This window comes from Phallusia mammillata, chromosome 6 (genome assembly GCF_965637545.1).
Source record: "Phallusia mammillata chromosome 6, kaPhaMamm4.hap1.1, whole genome shotgun sequence".
NCBI classification, from domain to species: domain Eukaryota; kingdom Metazoa; phylum Chordata; class Ascidiacea; order Phlebobranchia; family Ascidiidae; genus Phallusia; species Phallusia mammillata.
The window spans coordinates 12,976,864-12,992,178 of record NC_137257.1 but is presented as its reverse complement, the minus strand read 5'-3'; the positions used below and the strand labels follow the sequence as shown (position 1 = coordinate 12,992,178).

Sequence of the window (15,315 nt, the reverse complement as noted above, 5' to 3'; positions counted from 1 at the left end):
TGTTACAGCTAACACTTTTCGTAACAAAATTTTGTTACAACTAACACTTTTCGTAACAAAATTTTGTTCCAACTAACACTTTTCGTAACAAAATTTTGTTCCAACTAACAGTATTCGTAACAATTTTGTTCCAATTAACACTTTTCGTAACAATTTTGTTCCTACTAACACTTTTCCGTAACAAAATTTTGTTACAGCTATAGCTTTTTGCGAACTCAATTTATTTGAAACCGATGATTTTTGCAACTTAAAGTATGTTTCAAACTAACACTTTTTGTAACAGAATTTTGTTCCAACTAACACTTTTCGTAACAATTTTGTTCCAACTAACACTTTTCGTAACAAAATTTTGTTCCAGCTAACACTTTTCGTAACAAAATTTTGTTCCAGCTAACACTTTTCGTAACAAAATTTTGTTCCAGCTAACACTTTTCGTAACAAAATTTTCTTTCAACTAACACTTGTTGCCTCAAAATTTTGTTCCATCTAACACTTTTTCGTAACAAATTTCCTTAGATATCTAGCGTTTTGCGAGCTAAATTGATTGAAAACCGATGATTTTCGCAACTTAAAGTATGTTTCAAACTAACACTTTTTTGTTACGGCTAACACTTTTCCGTAACAAAATTTTGTTCCAACTAACACTTTTCGTAACAATTTTGTTCCAACTAACACTTTTCCGTAACAAAATTTTGTTACAGCTAACACTTTTCGTAACAAAATTTTGTTACAACTAACACTTTTCGTAACAAAATTTTGTTCCAACTAACACTTTTCGTAACAAAATTTTGTTCCAACTAACAGTATTCGTAACAATTTTGTTCCAACTAACACTTTTCGTAACAATTTTGTTCCTACTAACACTTTTCCGTAACAAAATTTTGTTACAGCTATAGCTTTTTGCGAACTCAATTTATTTGAAACCGATGATTTTGAAACTTAAAGTATGTTTCCAGCTAATACTTTTCGCAACAAAATTTTGTTCCAACTAACACTTTTCCGTGACCAAATTTTCTGCTAACAGATACCTTTTCTAACACATTTTAGTTCCAGCTGACACTTTTCCGTAACAAAATTTTGTTCCACCTAATAGTTTTGTAACGTAATTTCTTCCAATTAACAATTTTGTATCAAAATTTTGTGACAGGTAACACTTTTTGGAACGAGATTCAATTTGTATGGTTTCACCATGTATGTGCAGATTTAAAACACAAAATGTTTAAAATATGCTTAAAAAATTCTCTTTGTCGCCATCTAATAAACAAAAAAATACGGTAACAAAATTTTTTGTTACCCCCAATTTAACGATGTTTTTCTGTTCAAAAATTTTCGTTACGACATACCAGAAATTTTTGTAACTTGGAACAAAATTCGGAACAAAATTTTCGTTCCGAAACGAAATTGTTCATTTTGGAACGAAATTTTGTTACTCGGAACGGTTTCGCTAACGGTATTTCCGAGTTAATGGAAAATTGCATTATGCCCCATTACCCAGGAATCGGTTACGCAATAGGTTCGATAACAGTTTTGTGTCAAAGCGGGGTGCTGTAATTTCGAAAAAGCGCTCTCGCACCGAAGACGATGACGATAATTGCTCGCTAACTGATGAGTCTCATTTAAACTCTCATGAAAATGAAACCTTTCAATCAACGAAACGAGCAAGAAAATCATTCAGCAGCCCAACTAATGTTGGTCACTGTTACAGAGGAAAGGCAGCGGTACCGCTTGCAAGAAAAACGGCTTTTAAACCTATATCGGACATTGAATCATCTTCCAAATCTACTCGTTCTTGTTCTTCCCTTGTTTCTCAAGTCCTCAGAACGCAACATGGCCGCCATTGTCGAGAAATGCTAACAGCAGTGTAATAGAACACTGGTAACTTCAAGAGCATATGAAAGACATATTTTACTTATTAAAGATATGCGTTGAAATATATATAGATGTTTTCATCAAGTTTGTTCCATCGCGTTGATGTACTTTCGCAATTACCTTCTTTTTGTGGCTTTTTCGTGTCTTCGTCTTCAAGCAGTCATGTGCTTATTTTCATCACTTGCAATAAAGCAAAATATTAAACTAGTGCACATCATTTTTTTGATTTCAGACATTGTTGCACAAAACTTTGAGGTTTCTCAAGGAATCTGTTCAAACCAGAAAAAGCATGTTAGTAATGCATTTTTGTACTTTTTTGGGGTTGAAAGTCAACTGTTGTCAACTAAAATCTCACAGATAATGCAGAAAAAATAACAAACGCTCCCCGTCGGGGAATCGAACCCCGGTCTCCCGCGTGACAGGCGGGGATACTTACCACTATACTAACGAGGACATGAAACATGTTGTTAATTATTGGAATGTCAATTCTGAAGAAATGTTTTTCGCAAACATAAACAAAACTTAAAACGTTAGTTAATCACTATAAGCGTACCACGCTAACTTTGAAGAGCGGACTTTTTCTGATAAGCAGTCTTATCTCATTAAACAAAGTAAATGTCTGATACGAAGTCGAACCGCAAAGTTTAAACGCGGCACTTGAAAAACACGTTGACTTCTTAAACTTTTTCTCTGGCAAAGTTACGTAAATAATGGTTGGCTGATAGTCCACACCATCGAACTTCTTGAATAAAACAACAACTATTTGTTGAAAAGAAACAATGCAAAACAAATTGATGAATACCACCCCGGATGTAGCAGTTTATCTCCTTAGCATGGTAAGTTGTACACAAGTGTTACGGCAAAATTAACTAAATTACTTGACCACTTTCATATTGTTGTCAATCTTAACTTTGAACAAACTGTTTTTACGAACGTAATCTTTTTTCGCAGGCTCTTGATGAAACGTTGAAGGTCGAACTGGTGAGCAAAAGAAAAATCCAAAGAGCTTATTCCTGTCCCAGGAATCGGTTACGCAATAGGTTCGATAACAGTTTTGTGTCAAAGCGGGGTGCTGTAATTTCGAAAAAGCGCTCTCGCACCGAAGACGATGACGATAATTGCTCGCTAACTGATGAGTCTCATTTAAACTCTCATGAAAATGAAACCTTTCAATCAACGAAACGAGCAAGAAAATCATTCAGCAGCCCAACTAATGTTGGTCACTGTTACAGAGGAAAGGCAGCGGTACCGCTTGCAAGAAAAACGGCTTTTAAACCTATATCGGACATTGAATCATCTTCCAAATCTACTCGTTCTTGTTCTTCCCTTGTTTCTCAAGTCCTCAGAACGCAACATGGCCGCCATTGTCGAGAAATGCTAACAGCAGTGTAATAGAACACTGGTAACTTCAAGAGCATATGAAAGACATATTTTACTTATTAAAGATATGCGTTGAAATATATATAGATGTTTTCATCAAGTTTGTTCCATCGCGTTGATGTACTTTCGCAATTACCTTCTTTTTGTGGCTTTTTCGTGTCTTCAAGCAGTCATGTGCTTATTTTCATCACTTGCAATAAAGCAAAATATTAAACTAGTGCACATCATTTTTTTGATTTCAGACATTGTTGCACAAAACTTTGAGGTTTCTCAAGGAATCTGTTCAAACCAGAAAAAGCATGTTAGTAATGCATTTTTGTACTTTTTTGGGGTTGAAAGTCAACTGTTGTCAACTAAAATCTCACAGATAATGCAGAAAAAATAACAAACGCTTCCCGTCGGGGAATCGAACCCCGGTCTCCCGCGTGACAGGCGGGGATACTTACCACTATACTAACGAGGACATGAAACATGTTGTTAATTATTGGAATGTCAATTCTGAAGAAATGTTTTTCGCAAACATAAACAAAACTTAAAACGTTAGTTAATCACTATAAGCGTACCACGCTAACTTTGAAGAGCGGACTTTTTCTGATAAGCAGTCTTATCTCATTAAACAAAATAAATGTCTGATACGAAGTCGAAACGCAAAGTTTAAACGCGGCACTTGAAAAACACGTTGACTTCTTAAACTTTTTTTCTGGCAAAGTTACGTATATAATGGTTGGCTGATAGTCCACACCATCGAACTTCTTGAATAAAACAACAACTATTTGTTGAAAAGAAACAATGCAAAACAATTTGATGAATACCACCCCGGATGTAGCAGTTTATCTCCTTAGCATGGTAAGTTGTACACAAGTGTTACGGCAAAATTAACTAAATTACTTGACCACTTTCATATTGTTGTCAATCTTAACTTTGAACAAACTGTTTTTACGAACGTAATCTTTTTTCGCAGGCTCTTGATGAAACGTTGAAGGTCGAACTGGTGAGCAAAAGAAAAATCCAAAGAGCTTATTCCTGTCCCAGGAATCGGTTACGCAATAGGTTCGATAACAGTTTTGTGTCAAAGCGGGGTGCTGTAATTTCGAAAAAGCGCTCTCGCACCGAAGACGATGACGATAATTGCTCGCTAACTGATGAGTCTCATTTAAACTCTCATGAAAATGAAACCTTTCAATCAACGAAACGAGCAAGAAAATCATTCAGCAGCCCAACTAATGTTGGTCACTGTTACAGAGGAAAGGCAGCGGTACCGCTTGCAAGAAAAACGGCTTTTAAACCTATATCGGACATTGAATCATCTTCCAAATCTACTCGTACTTGTTCTTCCCTTGTTTCTCAAGTCCTCAGAACGCAACATGGCCGCCATTGTCGACAAATGCTAACAGCAGTGTAATAGAACACTGGTAACTTCAAGAGCATATGAAAGACATATTTTACTTATTAAAGATATGCGTTGAAATATATATAGATGTTTTCATCAAGTTTGTTCCATCGCGTTGATGTACTTTCGCAATTACCTTCTTTTTGTGGCTTTTTCGTGTCTTCGTCTTCAAGCAGTCATGTGCTTATTTTCATCACTTGCAATAAAGCAAAATATTAAACTAGTGCACATCATTTTTCTGATTTCAGACATTCTTGCACAAAACTTTGAGGTTTCTCAAGGAATCTGTTCAAACCAGAAAAAGCATGTTAGTAATGGATTTTTGTACTTTTTTGGCGTTGAAAGTCAACTGTTGTCAACTAAAATCTCACAGATAATGCAGAAAAAATACCAAACGCTCCCCGTCGGGGAATCGAACCCCGGTCTCCCGCGTGACAGGCGGGGATACTTACCACTATACTAACGAGGACATGAAACATGTTGTTAATTATTGGAATGTCAATTCTGAAGAAATGTTTTTCGCAAACATAAACAAAACTTAAAACGTTAGTTAATCACTATAAGCGTACCACGCTAACTTTGAAGAGCGGACTTTTTCTGATAAGCAGTCTTATCTCATTAAACAAAGTAAATGTCTGATACGAAGTCGAACCGCAAAGTTTAAACGCGGCACTTGAAAAACACGTTGACTTCTTAAACTTTTTTTCTGGCAAAGTTACGTAAATAATGGTTGGCTGATAGTCCACACCATCGAACTTCTTGAATAAAACAACAACTATTTGTTGAAAAGAAACAATGCAAAACAAATTGATGAATACCACCCCGGATGTAGCAGTTTATCTCCTTAGCATGGTAAGTTGTACACAAGTGTTACGGCAAAATTAACTAAATTACTTGACCACTTTCATATTGTTGTCAATCTTAACTTTGAACAAACTGTTTTTACGAACGTAATCTTTTTTCGCAGGCTCTTGATGAAACGTTGAAGGTCGAACTGGTGAGCAAAAGAAAAATCCAAAGAGCTTATTCCTGTCCCAGGAATCGGTTACGCAATAGGTTCGATAACAGTTTTGTGTCAAAGCGGGGTGCTGTAATTTCGAAAAAGCGCTCTCGCACCGAAGACGATGACGATAATTGCTCGCTAACTGATGAGTCTCATTTAAACTCTCATGAAAATGAAACCTTTCAATCAACGAAACGAGCAAGAAAATCATTCAGCAGCCCAACTAATGTTGTTCACTGTTACAGAGGAAAGGCAGCGGTACCGCTTGCAAGAAAAACGGCTTTTAAACCTATATCGGACATTGAATCATCTTCCAAATCTACTCGTTCTTGTTCTTCCCTTGTTTCTCAAGTCCTCAGAACGCAACATGGCCGCCATTGTCGAGAAATGCTAACAGCAGTGTAATAGAACACTGGTAACTTCAAGAGCATATGAAAGACATATTTTACTTATTAAAGATATGCGTTGAAATATATATAGATGTTTTCATCAAGTTTGTTCCATCGCGTTGATGTACTTTCGCAATTACCTTCTTTTTGTGGCTTTTTCGTGTCTTCGTCTTCAAGCAGTCATGTGCTTATTTTCATCACTTGCAATAAAGCAAAATATTAAACTAGTGCACATCATTTTTCTGATTTCAGACATTCTTGCACAAAACTTTGAGGTTTCTCAAGGAATCTGTTCAAACCAGAAAAAGCATGTTAGTAATGGATTTTTGTACTTTTTTGGCGTTGAAAGTCAACTGTTGTCAACTAAAATCTCACAGATAATGCAGAAAAAATACCAAACGCTCCCCGTCGGGGAATCGAACCCCGGTCTCCCGCGTGACAGGCGGGGATACTTACCACTATACTAACGAGGACATGAAACATGTTGTTAATTATTGGAATGTCAATTCTGAAGAAATGTTTTTCGCAAACATAAACAAAACTTAAAACGTTAGTTAATCACTATAAGCGTACCACGCTAACTTTGAAGAGCGGACTTTTTCTGATAAGCAGTCTTATCTCATTAAACAAAGTAAATGTCTGATACGAAGTCGAACCGCAAAGTTTAAACGCGGCACTTGAAAAACACGTTGACTTCTTAAACTTTTTTTCTGGCAAAGTTACGTAAATAATGGTTGGCTGATAGTCCACACCATCGAACTTCTTGAATAAAACAACAACTATTTGTTGAAAAGAAACAATGCAAAACAAATTGATGAATACCACCCCGGATGTAGCAGTTTATCTCCTTAGCATGGTAAGTTGTACACAAGTGTTACGGCAAAATTAACTAAATTACTTGACCACTTTCATATTGTTGTCAATCTTAACTTTGAACAAACTGTTTTTACGAACGTAATCTTTTTTCGCAGGCTCTTGATGAAACGTTGAAGGTCGAACTGGTGAGCAAAAGAAAAATCCAAAGAGCTTATTCCTGTCCCAGGAATCGGTTACGCAATAGGTTCGATAACAGTTTTGTGTCAAAGCGGGGTGCTGTAATTTCGAAAAAGCGCTCTCGCACCGAAGACGATGACGATAATTGCTCGCTAACTGATGAGTCTCATTTAAACTCTCATGAAAATGAAACCTTTCAATCAACGAAACGAGCAAGAAAATCATTCAGCAGCCCAACTAATGTTGGTCACTGTTACAGAGGAAAGGCAGCGGTACCGCTTGCAAGAAAAACGGCTTTTAAACCTATATCGGACATTGAATCATCTTCCAAATCTACTCGTTCTTGTTCTTCCCTTGTTTCTCAAGTCCTCAGAACGCAACATGGCCGCCATTGTCGAGAAATGCTAACAGCAGTGTAATAGAACACTGGTAACTTCAAGAGCATATGAAAGACATATTTTACTTATTAAAGATATGCGTTGAAATATATATAGATGTTTTCATCAAGTTTGTTCCATCGCGTTGATGTACTTTCGCAATTACCTTCTTTTTGTGGCTTTTTCGTGTCTTCGTCTTCAAGCAGTCATGTGCTTATTTTCATCACTTGCAATAAAGCAAAATATTAAACTAGTGCACATCATTTTTTTGATTTCAGACATTGTTGCACAAAACTTTGAGGTTTCTCAAGGAATCTGTTCAAACCAGAAAAAGCATGTTAGTAATGCATTTTTGTACTTTTTTGGCGTTGAAAGTCAACTGTTGTCAACTAAAATCTCACAGATAATGCAGAAAAAATAACAAACGCTCCCCGTCGGGGAATCGAACCCCGGTCTCCCGCGTGACAGGCGGGGATACTTACCACTATACTAACGAGGACATGAAACATGTTGTTAATTATTGGAATGTCAATTCTGAAGAAATGTTTTTCGCAAACATAAACAAAACTTAAAACGTTAGTTAATCACTATAAGCGTACCACGCTAACTTTGAAGAGCGGACTTTTTCTGATAAGCAGTCTTATCTCATTAAACAAAGTAAATGTCTGATACGAAGTCGAACCGCAAAGTTTAAACGCGGCACTTGAAAAACACGTTGACTTCTTAAACTTTTTCTCTGGCAAAGTTACGTAAATAATGGTTGGCTGATAGTCCACACCATCGAACTTCTTGAATAAAACAACAACTATTTGTTGAAAAGAAACAATGCAAAACAAATTGATGAATACCACCCCGGATGTAGCAGTTTATCTCCTTAGCATGGTAAGTTGTACACAAGTGTTACGGCAAAATTAACTAAATTACTTGACCACTTTCATATTGTTGTCAATCTTAACTTTGAACAAACTGTTTTTACGAACGTAATCTTTTTTCGCAGGCTCTTGATGAAACGTTGAAGGTCGAACTGGTGAGCAAAAGAAAAATCCAAAGAGCTTATTCCTGTCCCAGGAATCGGTTACGCAATAGGTTCGATAACAGTTTTGTGTCAAAGCGGGGTGCTGTAATTTCGAAAAAGCGCTCTCGCACCGAAGACGATGACGATAATTGCTCGCTAACTGATGAGTCTCATTTAAACTCTCATGAAAATGAAACCTTTCAATCAACGAAACGAGCAAGAAAATCATTCAGCAGCCCAACTAATGTTGGTCACTGTTACAGAGGAAAGGCAGCGGTACCGCTTGCAAGAAAAACGGCTTTTAAACCTATATCGGACATTGAATCATCTTCCAAATCTACTCGTTCTTGTTCTTCCCTTGTTTCTCAAGTCCTCAGAACGCAACATGGCCGCCATTGTCGAGAAATGCTAACAGCAGTGTAATAGAACACTGGTAACTTCAAGAGCATATGAAAGACATATTTTACTTATTAAAGATATGCGTTGAAATATATATAGATGTTTTCATCAAGTTTGTTCCATCGCGTTGATGTACTTTCGCAATTACCTTCTTTTTGTGGCTTTTTCGTGTCTTCAAGCAGTCATGTGCTTATTTTCATCACTTGCAATAAAGCAAAATATTAAACTAGTGCACATCATTTTTTTGATTTCAGACATTGTTGCACAAAACTTTGAGGTTTCTCAAGGAATCTGTTCAAACCAGAAAAAGCATGTTAGTAATGGATTTTTGTACTTTTTTGGCGTTGAAAGTCAACTGTTGTCAACTAAAATCTCACAGATAATGCAGAAAAAATAACAAACGCTTCCCGTCGGGGAATCGAACCCCGGTCTCCCGCGTGACAGGCGGGGATACTTACCACTATACTAACGAGGACATGAAACATGTTGTTAATTATTGGAATGTCAATTCTGAAGAAATGTTTTTCGCAAACATAAACAAAACTTAAAACGTTAGTTAATCACTATAAGCGTACCACGCTAACTTTGAAGAGCGGACTTTTTCTGATAAGCAGTCTTATCTCATTAAACAAAGTAAATGTCTGATACGAAGTCGAACCGCAAAGTTTAAACGCGGCACTTGAAAAACACGTTGACTTCTTAAACTTTTTTTCTGGCAAAGTTACGTATATAATGGTTGGCTGATAGTCCACACCATCGAACTTCTTGAATAAAACAACAACTATTTGTTGAAAAGAAACAATGCAAAACAAATTGATGAATACCACCCCGGATGTAGCAGTTTATCTCCTTAGCATGGTAAGTTGTACACAAGTGTTACGGCAAAATTAACTAAATTACTTGACCACTTTCATATTGTTGTCAATCTTAACTTTGAACAAACTGTTTTTACGAACGTAATCTTTTTTCGCAGGCTCTTGATGAAACGTTGAAGGTCGAACTGGTGAGCAAAAGAAAAATCCAAAGAGCTTATTCCTGTCCCAGGAATCGGTTACGCAATAGGTTCGATAACAGTTTTGTGTCAAAGCGGGGTGCTGTAATTTCGAAAAAGCGCTCTCGCACCGAAGACGATGACGATAATTGCTCGCTAACTGATGAGTCTCATTTAAACTCTCATGAAAATGAAACCTTTCAATCAACGAAACGAGCAAGAAAATCATTCAGCAGCCCAACTAATGTTGGTCACTGTTACAGAGGAAAGGCAGCGGTACCGCTTGCAAGAAAAACGGCTTTTAAACCTATATCGGACATTGAATCATCTTCCAAATCTACTCGTTCTTGTTCTTCCCTTGTTTCTCAAGTCCTCAGAACGCAACATGGCCGCCATTGTCGACAAATGCTAACAGCAGTGTAATAGAACACTGGTAACTTCAAGAGCATATGAAAGACATATTTTACTTATTAAAGATATGCGTTGAAATATATATAGATGTTTTCATCAAGTTTGTTCCATCGCGTTGATGTACTTTCGCAATTACCTTCTTTTTGTGGCTTTTTCGTGTCTTCAAGCAGTCATGTGCTTATTTTCATCACTTGCAATAAAGCAAAATATTAAACTAGTGCACATCATTTTTTTGATTTCAGACATTGTTGCACAAAACTTTGAGGTTTCTCAAGGAATCTGTTCAAACCAGAAAAAGCATGTTAGTAATGCATTTTTGTACTTTTTTGGGGTTGAAAGTCAACTGTTGTCAACTAAAATCTCACAGATAATGCAGAAAAAATAACAAACGCTTCCCGTCGGGGAATCGAACCCCGGTCTCCCGCGTGACAGGCGGGGATACTTACCACTATACTAACGAGGACATGAAACATGTTGTTAATTATTGGAATGTCAATTCTGAAGAAATGTTTTTCGCAAACATAAACAAAACTTAAAACGTTAGTTAATCACTATAAGCGTACCACGCTAACTTTGAAGAGCGGACTTTTTCTGATAAGCAGTCTTATCTCATTAAACAAAATAAATGTCTGATACGAAGTCGAAACGCAAAGTTTAAACGCGGCACTTGAAAAACACGTTGACTTCTTAAACTTTTTTTCTGGCAAAGTTACGTATATAATGGTTGGCTGATAGTCCACACCATCGAACTTCTTGAATAAAACAACAACTATTTGTTGAAAAGAAACAATGCAAAACAATTTGATGAATACCACCCCGGATGTAGCAGTTTATCTCCTTAGCATGGTAAGTTGTACACAAGTGTTACGGCAAAATTAACTAAATTACTTGACCACTTTCATATTGTTGTCAATCTTAACTTTGAACAAACTGTTTTTACGAACGTAATCTTTTTTCGCAGGCTCTTGATGAAACGTTGAAGGTCGAACTGGTGAGCAAAAGAAAAATCCAAAGAGCTTATTCCTGTCCCAGGAATCGGTTACGCAATAGGTTCGATAACAGTTTTGTGTCAAAGCGGGGTGCTGTAATTTCGAAAAAGCGCTCTCGCACCGAAGACGATGACGATAATTGCTCGCTAACTGATGAGTCTCATTTAAACTCTCATGAAAATGAAACCTTTCAATCAACGAAACGAGCAAGAAAATCATTCAGCAGCCCAACTAATGTTGGTCACTGTTACAGAGGAAAGGCAGCGGTACCGCTTGCAAGAAAAACGGCTTTTAAACCTATATCGGACATTGAATCATCTTCCAAATCTACTCGTACTTGTTCTTCCCTTGTTTCTCAAGTCCTCAGAACGCAACATGGCCGCCATTGTCGACAAATGCTAACAGCAGTGTAATAGAACACTGGTAACTTCAAGAGCATATGAAAGACATATTTTACTTATTAAAGATATGCGTTGAAATATATATAGATGTTTTCATCAAGTTTGTTCCATCGCGTTGATGTACTTTCGCAATTACCTTCTTTTTGTGGCTTTTTCGTGTCTTCGTCTTCAAGCAGTCATGTGCTTATTTTCATCACTTGCAATAAAGCAAAATATTAAACTAGTGCACATCATTTTTCTGATTTCAGACATTCTTGCACAAAACTTTGAGGTTTCTCAAGGAATCTGTTCAAACCAGAAAAAGCATGTTAGTAATGGATTTTTGTACTTTTTTGGCGTTGAAAGTCAACTGTTGTCAACTAAAATCTCACAGATAATGCAGAAAAAATACCAAACGCTCCCCGTCGGGGAATCGAACCCCGGTCTCCCGCGTGACAGGCGGGGATACTTACCACTATACTAACGAGGACATGAAACATGTTGTTAATTATTGGAATGTCAATTCTGAAGAAATGTTTTTCGCAAACATAAACAAAACTTAAAACGTTAGTTAATCACTATAAGCGTACCACGCTAACTTTGAAGAGCGGACTTTTTCTGATAAGCAGTCTTATCTCATTAAACAAAGTAAATGTCTGATACGAAGTCGAACCGCAAAGTTTAAACGCGGCACTTGAAAAACACGTTGACTTCTTAAACTTTTTTTCTGGCAAAGTTACGTAAATAATGGTTGGCTGATAGTCCACACCATCGAACTTCTTGAATAAAACAACAACTATTTGTTGAAAAGAAACAATGCAAAACAAATTGATGAATACCACCCCGGATGTAGCAGTTTATCTCCTTAGCATGGTAAGTTGTACACAAGTGTTACGGCAAAATTAACTAAATTACTTGACCACTTTCATATTGTTGTCAATCTTAACTTTGAACAAACTGTTTTTACGAACGTAATCTTTTTTCGCAGGCTCTTGATGAAACGTTGAAGGTCGAACTGGTGAGCAAAAGAAAAATCCAAAGAGCTTATTCCTGTCCCAGGAATCGGTTACGCAATAGGTTCGATAACAGTTTTGTGTCAAAGCGGGGTGCTGTAATTTCGAAAAAGCGCTCTCGCACCGAAGACGATGACGATAATTGCTCGCTAACTGATGAGTCTCATTTAAACTCTCATGAAAATGAAACCTTTCAATCAACGAAACGAGCAAGAAAATCATTCAGCAGCCCAACTAATGTTGTTCACTGTTACAGAGGAAAGGCAGCGGTACCGCTTGCAAGAAAAACGGCTTTTAAACCTATATCGGACATTGAATCATCTTCCAAATCTACTCGTTCTTGTTCTTCCCTTGTTTCTCAAGTCCTCAGAACGCAACATGGCCGCCATTGTCGAGAAATGCTAACAGCAGTGTAATAGAACACTGGTAACTTCAAGAGCATATGAAAGACATATTTTACTTATTAAAGATATGCGTTGAAATATATATAGATGTTTTCATCAAGTTTGTTCCATCGCGTTGATGTACTTTCGCAATTACCTTCTTTTTGTGGCTTTTTCGTGTCTTCGTCTTCAAGCAGTCATGTGCTTATTTTCATCACTTGCAATAAAGCAAAATATTAAACTAGTGCACATCATTTTTCTGATTTCAGACATTCTTGCACAAAACTTTGAGGTTTCTCAAGGAATCTGTTCAAACCAGAAAAAGCATGTTAGTAATGGATTTTTGTACTTTTTTGGCGTTGAAAGTCAACTGTTGTCAACTAAAATCTCACAGATAATGCAGAAAAAATACCAAACGCTCCCCGTCGGGGAATCGAACCCCGGTCTCCCGCGTGACAGGCGGGGATACTTACCACTATACTAACGAGGACATGAAACATGTTGTTAATTATTGGAATGTCAATTCTGAAGAAATGTTTTTCGCAAACATAAACAAAACTTAAAACGTTAGTTAATCACTATAAGCGTACCACGCTAACTTTGAAGAGCGGACTTTTTCTGATAAGCAGTCTTATCTCATTAAACAAAGTAAATGTCTGATACGAAGTCGAACCGCAAAGTTTAAACGCGGCACTTGAAAAACACGTTGACTTCTTAAACTTTTTTTCTGGCAAAGTTACGTAAATAATGGTTGGCTGATAGTCCACACCATCGAACTTCTTGAATAAAACAACAACTATTTGTTGAAAAGAAACAATGCAAAACAAATTGATGAATACCACCCCGGATGTAGCAGTTTATCTCCTTAGCATGGTAAGTTGTACACAAGTGTTACGGCAAAATTAACTAAATTACTTGACCACTTTCATATTGTTGTCAATCTTAACTTTGAACAAACTGTTTTTACGAACGTAATCTTTTTTCGCAGGCTCTTGATGAAACGTTGAAGGTCGAACTGGTGAGCAAAAGAAAAATCCAAAGAGCTTATTCCTGTCCCAGGAATCGGTTACGCAATAGGTTCGATAACAGTTTTGTGTCAAAGCGGGGTGCTGTAATTTCGAAAAAGCGCTCTCGCACCGAAGACGATGACGATAATTGCTCGCTAACTGATGAGTCTCATTTAAACTCTCATGAAAATGAAACCTTTCAATCAACGAAACGAGCAAGAAAATCATTCAGCAGCCCAACTAATGTTGGTCACTGTTACAGAGGAAAGGCAGCGGTACCGCTTGCAAGAAAAACGGCTTTTAAACCTATATCGGACATTGAATCATCTTCCAAATCTACTCGTTCTTGTTCTTCCCTTGTTTCTCAAGTCCTCAGAACGCAACATGGCCGCCATTGTCGAGAAATGCTAACAGCAGTGTAATAGAACACTGGTAACTTCAAGAGCATATGAAAGACATATTTTACTTATTAAAGATATGCGTTGAAATATATATAGATGTTTTCATCAAGTTTGTTCCATCGCGTTGATGTACTTTCGCAATTACCTTCTTTTTGTGGCTTTTTCGTGTCTTCGTCTTCAAGCAGTCATGTGCTTATTTTCATCACTTGCAATAAAGCAAAATATTAAACTAGTGCACATCATTTTTTTGATTTCAGACATTGTTGCACAAAACTTTGAGGTTTCTCAAGGAATCTGTTCAAACCAGAAAAAGCATGTTAGTAATGCATTTTTGTACTTTTTTGGGGTTGAAAGTCAACTGTTGTCAACTAAAATCTCACAGATAATGCAGAAAAAATAACAAACGCTCCCCGTCGGGGAATCGAACCCCGGTCTCCCGCGTGACAGGCGGGGATACTTACCACTATACTAACGAGGACATGAAACATGTTGTTAATTATTGGAATGTCAATTCTGAAGAAATGTTTTTCGCAAACATAAACAAAACTTAAAACGTTAGTTAATCACTATAAGCGTACCACGCTAACTTTGAAGAGCGGACTTTTTCTGATAAGCAGTCTTATCTCATTAAACAAAGTAAATGTCTGATACGAAGTCGAACCGCAAAGTTTAAACGCGGCACTTGAAAAACACGTTGACTTCTTAAACTTTTTCTCTGGCAAAGTTACGTAAATAATGGTTGGCTGATAGTCCACACCATCGAACTTCTTGAATAAAACAACAACTATTTGTTGAAAAGAAACAATGCAAAACAAATTGATGAATACCACCCCGGATGTAGCAGTTTATCTCCTTAGCATGGTAAGTTGTACACAAGTGTTACGGCAAAATTAACTAAATTACTTGACCACTTTCATATTGTTGT

At 37.0% G+C, this 15,315-nt stretch overlaps 10 non-coding genes across 10 annotated transcripts; all 10 read right to left on the bottom strand.

Moving 5' to 3' along the window:
* Positions 1 to 2,250: 2,250 nt before the first annotated feature.
* Positions 2,251 to 2,322, bottom strand: Trnad-guc (transfer RNA aspartic acid (anticodon GUC)). The gene has a single exon. It is a non-coding gene; the product is annotated as a tRNA-Asp (tRNA).
* A 1,318-nt stretch (positions 2,323 to 3,640) lies between these two features.
* Trnad-guc (transfer RNA aspartic acid (anticodon GUC)) lies at positions 3,641 to 3,712 on the bottom strand. Its single transcript has one exon. It is a non-coding gene; the product is annotated as a tRNA-Asp (tRNA).
* Positions 3,713 to 5,036: 1,324 nt separating this feature from the next.
* Positions 5,037 to 5,108, bottom strand: Trnad-guc (transfer RNA aspartic acid (anticodon GUC)). The gene has a single exon. It is a non-coding gene; the product is annotated as a tRNA-Asp (tRNA).
* A 1,324-nt stretch (positions 5,109 to 6,432) lies between these two features.
* Positions 6,433 to 6,504, bottom strand: Trnad-guc (transfer RNA aspartic acid (anticodon GUC)). Its single transcript has one exon. It is a non-coding gene; the product is annotated as a tRNA-Asp (tRNA).
* Positions 6,505 to 7,828: 1,324 nt separating this feature from the next.
* On the bottom strand, positions 7,829 to 7,900 carry Trnad-guc (transfer RNA aspartic acid (anticodon GUC)). Its single transcript has one exon. It is a non-coding gene; the product is annotated as a tRNA-Asp (tRNA).
* Positions 7,901 to 9,218: 1,318 nt separating this feature from the next.
* On the bottom strand, positions 9,219 to 9,290 carry Trnad-guc (transfer RNA aspartic acid (anticodon GUC)). The gene has a single exon. It is a non-coding gene; the product is annotated as a tRNA-Asp (tRNA).
* A 1,318-nt stretch (positions 9,291 to 10,608) lies between these two features.
* Trnad-guc (transfer RNA aspartic acid (anticodon GUC)) lies at positions 10,609 to 10,680 on the bottom strand. Its single transcript has one exon. It is a non-coding gene; the product is annotated as a tRNA-Asp (tRNA).
* Positions 10,681 to 12,004: 1,324 nt separating this feature from the next.
* Positions 12,005 to 12,076, bottom strand: Trnad-guc (transfer RNA aspartic acid (anticodon GUC)). Its single transcript has one exon. It is a non-coding gene; the product is annotated as a tRNA-Asp (tRNA).
* Positions 12,077 to 13,400: 1,324 nt separating this feature from the next.
* Positions 13,401 to 13,472, bottom strand: Trnad-guc (transfer RNA aspartic acid (anticodon GUC)). Its single transcript has one exon. It is a non-coding gene; the product is annotated as a tRNA-Asp (tRNA).
* Positions 13,473 to 14,796: 1,324 nt separating this feature from the next.
* On the bottom strand, positions 14,797 to 14,868 carry Trnad-guc (transfer RNA aspartic acid (anticodon GUC)). Its single transcript has one exon. It is a non-coding gene; the product is annotated as a tRNA-Asp (tRNA).
* Between the last annotated feature and the right edge of the window lie 447 nt (positions 14,869 to 15,315).